This window comes from Heliangelus exortis, unplaced genomic scaffold (assembly GCF_036169615.1).
Source record: "Heliangelus exortis unplaced genomic scaffold, bHelExo1.hap1 Scaffold_67, whole genome shotgun sequence".
Lineage (NCBI taxonomy): Eukaryota > Metazoa > Chordata > Aves > Apodiformes > Trochilidae > Heliangelus > Heliangelus exortis.
Genome location: NW_027285983.1, coordinates 46,823 through 54,977, shown reverse-complemented (window position 1 = coordinate 54,977; position 8,155 = coordinate 46,823).

Sequence of the window (8,155 nt, the reverse complement as noted above, 5' to 3'; positions counted from 1 at the left end):
CAGAGCCTCCCAGTTCCCTTCCAGTCCCTCCCAGTGCCTCCCAGTTCCCTTCCAGTCCCTCCCAGTGCCTCCCACTTCCCTTCCAGTCCTTCCAAGTGCCTCCCAGTTCCCTTCAAGTCCCTCCCAGTCCCTTTCAGTCCCTCCCAGTGCCTCCCAGTTCCCTTCCAGTCCTTCCGAGTTCCCTTCCAGTCCCTCCCAGTGCCTCCCAGTTCCCTTCTAGTCCCTCCCAGTTCCATTCCAATCTCTCCCAGTCTCTCCCAGTCCCTTCCAGTCCATTCCAGTCTCTCGAAGTGCCTCCCAGTTCCTTTCCAGTGCCTCCCAGTTTCTTTCCAGTCCCTCCCAGTGCTCTTCCAGTCCCTCTAAGTGCCTCCCAGTTCGTTTCCAGTCCCTGCCAGTACTCTTCCAGTCCCTCCAAGTGCCTCCCAGTTCCCTTCCAGTCCCTCCCAGTCCCTTCCAGTCCATCCCAGTGTTTCCCAGTTCCTTTCCAGTCCCTCCCAGTGCTCTTCCAGTCCCATCCCAGTGCCAACCAGTGCCTCCCAGTTCCCTTCCAGTCCCTCCCAGTCCCTTCCAGTTCGTTTCCAGTCCCTCCCAGTACTCTTCCAGTCCCTCCCAGTGCCTCCCAGTTCCCTTCCAGTCCCTCCCAGTGCCTCCCAGTTCCCTTCCAGTCTTTCCCAGTGATCTTCCAGTCCTTCCCAGTGCCTCCCAGTTCCATTCCAGTCCCTTCCAGTCCCTCCCAGTGCTCTTCCAGTCCCTCCCAGTGCCTCCCAGTTCCCTTCCAGTCCCTCCCAGTCCCTTCCAGTCCCTCCCAGTGCCTCCCAGTTCCCTTCCAGTGCCTCCCAGTGCTCTTCCAGTCCCTCCCAGTGCCTCCCAGTTCCCTTCCAGTCCCTCCCAGTGCCTCCCAGTTCCCTTCCAGTCCCTCCAAGTTCCTCCCAGTTCCCTTCCAGTCCCTCCCACCTCCCTTCCAGTGCCTCCCAGTGCTCTTCCAGTCCCTCCCAGTGCCTCCCAGTTCCCTTCCAGTGCCTCCCAGTGCCTCCCAGTTTCCTTCCAGTCCCTCCCAGTCCCTTCCAGTCCATCCCAGTGCCTCCCAGTGCATCCCAGTTCCCTTCCAGTCCCTCCCAGTGCTCTTCCAGTCCCTCCCAGTGCATCCCAGTTTCCTTCCAGTCTCTTCCAGTCCCTTCCAGTTCCCTCCCAGTGCCTCCCATTTCCCTTCCAGTCCCTCCCAGTGCCTCCCAGTTCCCTTCCAGTCCCTCCCAGTTCCATTCCAGTCTCTCCCAGTGCCTCCCTGTTCCCTTCCAGTCCCTCCCAGTTCCTCCCAGTGCCTCCCAGTTCCCACCCAGTGCCTCCCAGTTCCCTTCCAGTCCCTCTCAGTTCAATTCCAGTCTCTCCCAGTGCCTCCCTGTTCCCTTCCAGTCCCTCCCAGTTCCTCCCAGTGCCTCCCAGTTCCCACCCAGTGCCTCCCAGTTCCCTTCCAGTCCCTCTCAGTTCAATTCCAGTCTCTCCCAGTCCCTCCCAGTGCTGTTCCAGTGCCTCCCAGTTCCCTTCCAGTCCCTCCCAGTGCCTCCCAGTTCTCTTCCAGTTCCTCCCAGTTCCATTCCAGTCTCTCCCAGTGCCTCCCAGATCCCTTCCAGTCCCTCCCAGTTTCCTTCCAGTCCCTCCCAGTGCTCTTCCAGTCCGTCCCAGTGCCTCCCAGTTCCCTTCCAGTCCCTCCCAGATCCCTTCCAGTCCCTCCCAGTGCTCTTCCAGTCCCTCCCAGTGCCTCCCAGTTCCCTTCCAGTGCCTCCCAGTTCCATTCCAGTCCGTCCCAGTCCCTTCCTGTCCCTCCCAGTGCCTCCCAGTTCCCTTCCAGTCACTCCCAATCCCTTCCAGTCCCTCCCAGTGCCTCCCAGTTCCCTTCCAGTCCCTCCCAGTCACTTCCAGTACCTTTCAGTCCCTCCCAGTCCCTTCCAGTCCATCCCAGTGCCTCCCAGTGCCTCCCAGTTCCCTTCCAGTGCCTTTCAGTTCCCTTCCAGTCCCTCCCAGTGCCTCCCAGTTCCCTTCCAGTCCCTCCCAGTGCCTCCCAGTTCCCTTCCAGTCCTTCCCAGTTCCCTTCCAGTCCCTCCCAGTCCCTTCCAGTCCCTCCCAGTGCCTCCCAGTTCCCTTCCAGTGCCTCCCAGTGCTCTTCCAGTTCCTCCCAGAGCCTCCCAGTTCCCTTCCAGTCCCTCCCAGTGCCTCCCAGTTCCCTTCCAGTCCCTCCCAGTGCCTCCCACTTCCCTTCCAGTCCTTCCAAGTGCCTCCCAGTTCCCTTCCAGTCCCTCCCAGTGCCTCCCAGTTCCCTTCCAGTCCTTCCGAGTTCCCTTCCAGTCCCTCCCAGTGCCTCCCAGTTCCCTTCCAGTCCCTCCCAGTTCCATTCCAATCTCTCCCAGTCTCTCCCAGTCCCTTCCAGTCCATTCCAGTCTCTCCAAGTGCCTCCCAGTTCCTTTCCAGTGCCTCCCAGTTTCTTTCCAGTCCCTCCCAGTGCTCTTCCAGTCCCTCTAAGTGCCTCCCAGTTCGTTTCCAGTCCCTCCCAGTACTCTTCCAGTCCCTCCCAGTGCCTCCCAGTTCCCTTTCAGCCCCTCCCAGTCCCTTCCAGTCCACCCCAGTTCCCTTCCAGTGCCTCCCAGTGCCTCCCTGTTCCCTTCCAGTCCCTCCCAGTCCCTTCCAGTCCCTTCCAGTCCCTCGCAGTGCCTCCCAGTTCCCTTCCAGTCCCTCCCAGTGCTTTTCAAGTCGTTCCCAGTTCCTCCCAGTTCCCTTCCAGTCCCTCCCAGTGCTCTTCCAGTCCCTCCCAGTGCCTCCCAGTTCCCTTCCAGTCCCTCCCAGTCCCTTCCAATCCCTCCCAGTGCCTCCCAGTTCCCTTCCAGTCCCTCCCAGTCCATTCCAGTCCCTCCCAGTGTCTCCCAGTTAACTTCTAGTCCGTCCCAGTGCCTCCCAGTTCCCTTCCAGTCCCTCCCAGTGCCTCCCAGTTCTCTTCCAGTCCTTCCCAGTGCCTCCCAGTTCCCTTCCAGTCCCTCCCAGTGCTCTTCCAGTCCCTCCCAGTGCCTCCCAGTTCCCTTCCAGTCCCTCCCAGTCCATTCCAATCCCTCCCAGTGCCTCCCAGTTCCCTTCCAGTCCCTCCCAGTCCATTCCAGTCCCTCCCAGTGTCTCCCAGTTAACTTCTAGTCCGTCCCAGTGCCTCCCAGTTCCCTTCCAGTCCCTCCCAGTGCCTCCCAGTTCTCTTCCAGTCCTTCCCAGTGCCTCCCAGTTCCATTCCAGTTCCCTTCCAGTGCCTCCCAGTGCTCTTCCAGTCCCTCCCAGTGCCTCCCAGTTCTCTTCCAGTCCCTCCCAGTGCCTCCCAGTTCCCTTCCAGTCCCTCCCATTTCCCTTCCAGTCCCTCCCAGTCCCTTCCAGTCCCTCCCAGTGCCTCCCAGTTCCCTTCCAGTCCCTCCCAGTCCCTTCCAGTCCCTCCCAGTGCCTCCCAGTTCTCTTCCAGTCCCTCCCAGTGCTCTTCCAGTCCCTCCCAGTGCCTCCCAGTTCCCTTCCAGTCCCTCCCACCTCCCTTCCAGTGCCTCCCAGTGCTCTTCCAGTCCCTCCCAGTGCCTCCCAGTTCCCTTCCAGTCCCTCCCAGTCCCTTCCATTCCCTCCCAGTGCCTCCCAGTTCCCTTCCAGTGCCTCCCAGTGCTCTTCCAGTCCCTCCCAGTGCCTCCCAGTTCCCTTCTAGTCCCTCCCAGTCCCTTCCAATCCCTCCCAGTGCCTCCCAGTTCCCTTCCAGTGCCTCCCAGTGCTCTTCCAGTCCCTCCCAGTGCCTCCCAGTTCCCTTCCAGTCCCTCCTAGTGCCTCCCAGTTCCCTTTCAGTCCCTCCCAGTCCCTTCCAGTCCCTCCAAGTGCCTCCCAGTTCCCTTCCAGTCCCTCCCAGTCCCTTCCAGTCCCTCCCAGTGCCTCCCAGTTCCCTTCCAGTCCCTTCCAGTGCTCTTCCAGTCCCTCCCAGTGCCTCCCAGTTCCCTTCCAGTCCCTCCCACCTCGCTTCCAGTGCCTCCCAGTGCTCTTCCAGTGCCTCCCAGTGCCTCCCAGTTCCCTTCCAGTCCCTCCCAGTCCCTTCCAGTCCCTCCCAGTGCCTCCCAGTTCCCTTCCAGTGCCTCCCAGTGCTCTTCCAGTCCCTCCCAGTGCCTCCCAGTTCCATTCCAGTCCCTCCCAGTGCTCTTCCAGTCCCTCCCAGTGCCTCAAAGTTCCCTTCCAGTCCCTCCCAGTGCCTCCCAGTTCCCTTCCAGTCTTTCCCAGTGATCTTCCAGTCCTTCCCAGTGCCTCCCAGTTCCATTCCAGTCCCTTCCAGTCCCTCCCAGTGCTCTTCCAGTCCCTCCCAGTGCCTCCCAGTTCCCTTCCAGTCCCTCCCAGTCCCTTCCAGTCCCTCCCAGTGCCTCCCAGTTCCCTTCCAGTGCCTCCCAGTGCTCTTCCAGTCCCTCCCAGTGCCTCCCAGTTCCCTTCCAGTCCCTCCCAGTGCCTCCCAGTTCCCTTCCAGTCCCTCCAAGTTCCTCCCAGTTCCCTTCCAGTCCCTCCCACCTCCCTTCCAGTGCCTCCCAGTGCTCTTCCAGTCCCTCCCAGTGCCTCCCAGTTCCCTTCCAGTGCCTCCCAGTGCCTCCCAGTTTCCTTCCAGTCCCTCCCAGTCCCTTCCAGTCCATCCCAGTGCCTCCCAGTGCCTCCCAGTTCCCTTCCAGTCCCTCCCAGTGCTCTTCCAGTCCCTCCCAGTGCATCCCAGTTTCCTTCCAGTCTCTTCCAGTCCCTTCCAGTTCCCTCCCAGTGCCTCCCATTTCCCTTCCAGTCCCTCCCAGTGCCTCCCAGTTCCCTTCCAGTCCCTCCCAGTTCCATTCCAGTCTCTCCCAGTGCCTCCCTGTTCCCTTCCAGTCCCTCCCAGTTCCTCCCAGTGCCTCCCAGTTCCCACCCAGTGCCTCCCAGTTCCCTTCCAGTCCCTCTCAGTTCAATTCCAGTCTCTCCCAGTCCCTCCCAGTGCTGTTCCAGTGCCTCCCAGTTCCCTTCCAGTCCCTCCCAGTGCCTCCCAGTTCTCTTCCAGTCCCTCCCAGTTCCATTCCAGTCTCTCCCAGTGCCTCCCAGATCCCTTCCAGTCCCTCCCAGATCCCTTCCAGTCCCTCCCAGTGCTCTTCCAGTCCCTCCCAGTGCCTCCCAGTTCCCTTCCAGTCCCTCCCACCTCCCTTCCAGTGCCTCCCAGTGCTCTTCCAGTCCCTCCCAGTGCCTCCCAGTGCTCTTCCAGTCCCACCCAGTGCCTCCCAGTTCCCTTCCAGTGCCTCCCAGTTCCATTCCAGTCCCTCCCAGTCCCTTCCTGTCCCTCCCAGTGCCTCCCAGTTCCCTTCCAGTCCCTCCCAATCCCTTCCAGTCCCTCCCAGTGCCTCCCAGTTCCCTTCCAGTCCCTCCCAGTCACTTCCAGTCCCTTTCAGTCCCTCCCAGTCCCTTCCAGTCCATCCCAGTGCCTCCCAGTGCCTCCCAGTTCCCTTCCAGTGCCTTTCAGTTCCCTTCCAGTCCCTCCCAGTGCCTCCCAGTTCCCTTCCAGTCCCTCCCAGTGCCTCCCAGTTCCCTTCCAGTCCTTCCCAGTTCCCTTCCAGTCACTCCCAGTCCCTTCCAGTCCCTCCCAGTGCCTCCCAGTTCCCTTCCAGTCTTTTAGTGCTCTTCCAGTCCCTCCCAGTGCCTCCCAGTTCCCTTCCAGTGCCTCCCAGTGCTCTTCCAGTTCCTCCCAGAGCCTCCCAGTTCCCTTCCAGTCCCTCCCAGTGCCTCCCAGTTCCCTTCCAGTCCCTCCCAGTGCCTCGCACTTCCCTTCCAGTCCTTCCAAGTGCCTCCCAGTTCCCTTCAAGTCCCTCCCAGTGCCTCCCAATTCCCTTCCAGTCCCTCCCAGTCCCTTCCAGTCCCTCCCAGTGCCTCCCAGTTCCCTTCCAGTCCTTCCGAGTTCCCTTCCAGTCCCTCCCAGTGCCTCCCAGTTCCCTTCCAGTCCCTCCCAGTTCCATTCCAATCTCTCCCAGTGCCTCCCAGTTCCGTTCCAGTCTCTCCCAGTCCCTTCCAGTCCATTCCAGTCTCTCCAAGTGCCTCCCAGTTCCCTTCCAGTCCCTCCCAGTCCCTTCCAGTCCCTCCCAGTGTCTCCCAGTTAACTTCTAGTCAATCCCAGTGCCTCCCAGTTCCCTTCCAGTCCCTCCCAGTGCCTCTCAGTTCTCTTCCAGTCCTTCCCAGTGCCTCCCAGTTCCATTCCAGTTCCCTTCCAGTGCCTCCCAGTGCTCGTCCAGTCCCTCCCAGTGCCTCCCAGTTCCCTTCCAGTCCCTCCCAGTGCCTCCCAGTTCCCTTTCAGTCCCTCCCAGTCCCTTCCAGTCCCTCCAAGTCCCTCCCAGTGCTCTTCCAGTCCCTCCCAGTGCCTCCCAGTTCCCTTCCAGTCTTTCCCACCTCGCTTCCAGTGCCTCCCAGTGCTCTTCCAGTCCCTCCCAGTGCCTCCCAGTTCCCTTCCAGTCCCTCCCAGTCCCTTCCAGTCCCTCCCAGTGCCTCCCAGTTCTCTTCCAGTCCCTCCCAGTGCTCTTCCAGTCCCTCCCAGTGCCTCCCAGTTCCCTTCCAGTCCCTCCCACCTCCCTTCCAGTGCCTCCCAGTGCTCTTCCAGTCCCTCCCAGTGCCTCCCAGTTCCCTTCCAGTCCCTCCCAGTCCCTTCCATTCCCTCCCAGTGCCTCTTAATTCCCTTCTAGTCCCTCCCAGTCCCTTCCAATTCCTCCCAGTGCCTCCCAGTTCCCTTCCAGTGCCTCCCAGTGCTCTTCCAGTCCCTCCCAGTGCCTCCCAGTTCCCTTCCAGTCCCATCCCAGTGCCTCCCAGTTCCCTTTCAGTCCCGCCCAGTCCCTTCCAGTCCCTCCAAGTGCCTCCCAGTTCCCTTCCAGTCCCTCCCAGTCCCTTCCAGTCCCTCCCAGTGCCTCCCAGTTCCCTTCCAGTCCCTTCCAGTGCTCTTCCAGTCCCTCCCAGTGCCTCCCATTTCCCTTCCAGTCCCTCCCACCTCGCTTCCAGTGCCTCCCAGTGCTCTTCCAGTGCCTCCCAGTGCCTCCCAGTTCCCTTCCAGTCCCTCCCAGTCCCTTCCAGTCCCTCCCAGTGCCTCCCAGTTCTCTTCCAGTCCCTCCCAGTGCTCTTCCAGTCCCTCCCAGTGCCTCAAAGTTCCCTTCCAGTCCCTCCCAGTGCCTCCCAGTTCCCTTCCAGTCTTTCCCAGTGATCTTCCAGTCCTTCCCAGTGCCTCCCAGTTCCATTCCAGTCCCTTCCAGTCCCTCCCAGTGCTCTTCCAGTCCCTCCCAGTGCCTCCCAGTTCCCTTCCAGTCCCTCCCTGTCCCTTCCATTCCCTCCCAGTGCCTCCCAGTTCCCTTCTAATCCCTCCCAGTCCCTTCCAGTCCCTCCCAGTGCCTCCCAGTTCCCTTCCAGTCCCTCCCAGTCCCTTCCAGTCCCTCCCAGTGCCTCCCAGTGCATCCCACTTCCCTTCCAGTCCCTCCCAGTGCTCCTCCAGTCCCTCCCAGTGCTTCTCAGTTCCCTTCGAGTCCCTCCCAGTGCCTCCCAGTTTCCTTCCATTCCCTCCCAGTTCCATTCCAGTGTCTCCCAGTTACTTCCAGTCCATCCCAGTGCCTCCCAGTGCCTCCCAGTTCCCTTCCAGTCCCTCCCAGTGCTCTTCCAGTCCCTCCCATTGCCTCCCAGTTCCCTTCCAGTCCCTCCCAGTCCCTTCCAGTCCCTCCCAGTGCCTCCCAGTTCCCTTCCTGTCTTTCCCAGTTCCCTTCCAGTCCCTCCCAGTCCCTTCCAGTCCATCCCACTGCCTCCCAGTGCCTCCCAGTTCCCTTCCGGTGGTCTTCCATTCCCTCCCAGTGCCTCCCAGTTCCCTTCCAGTCCCTCCCATTGCTGTTCCAGTGCCTCCCAGTTCCCTTCCAGTCCCTCCCAGTGCCTCCCAGTTCCCTTCCAGTCCTTCCCAGTCCCTTCCAGTCCCTCCCAGTGCCTCCCAGTTCCCTTCCAGTCTTTTAGTGCTCTACCAGTCCCTCCCAGTGCCTCCCAGTTCCCTTCCAGTCCCTCCCAGTTCCCTTCCAGTCCCTCCCAGTCCCTTCCAGTCCCTCCCAGTGCCTCCCAGTTCCCTTCCAGTCTTTTACTGCTCTACCAGTCCTTCCCA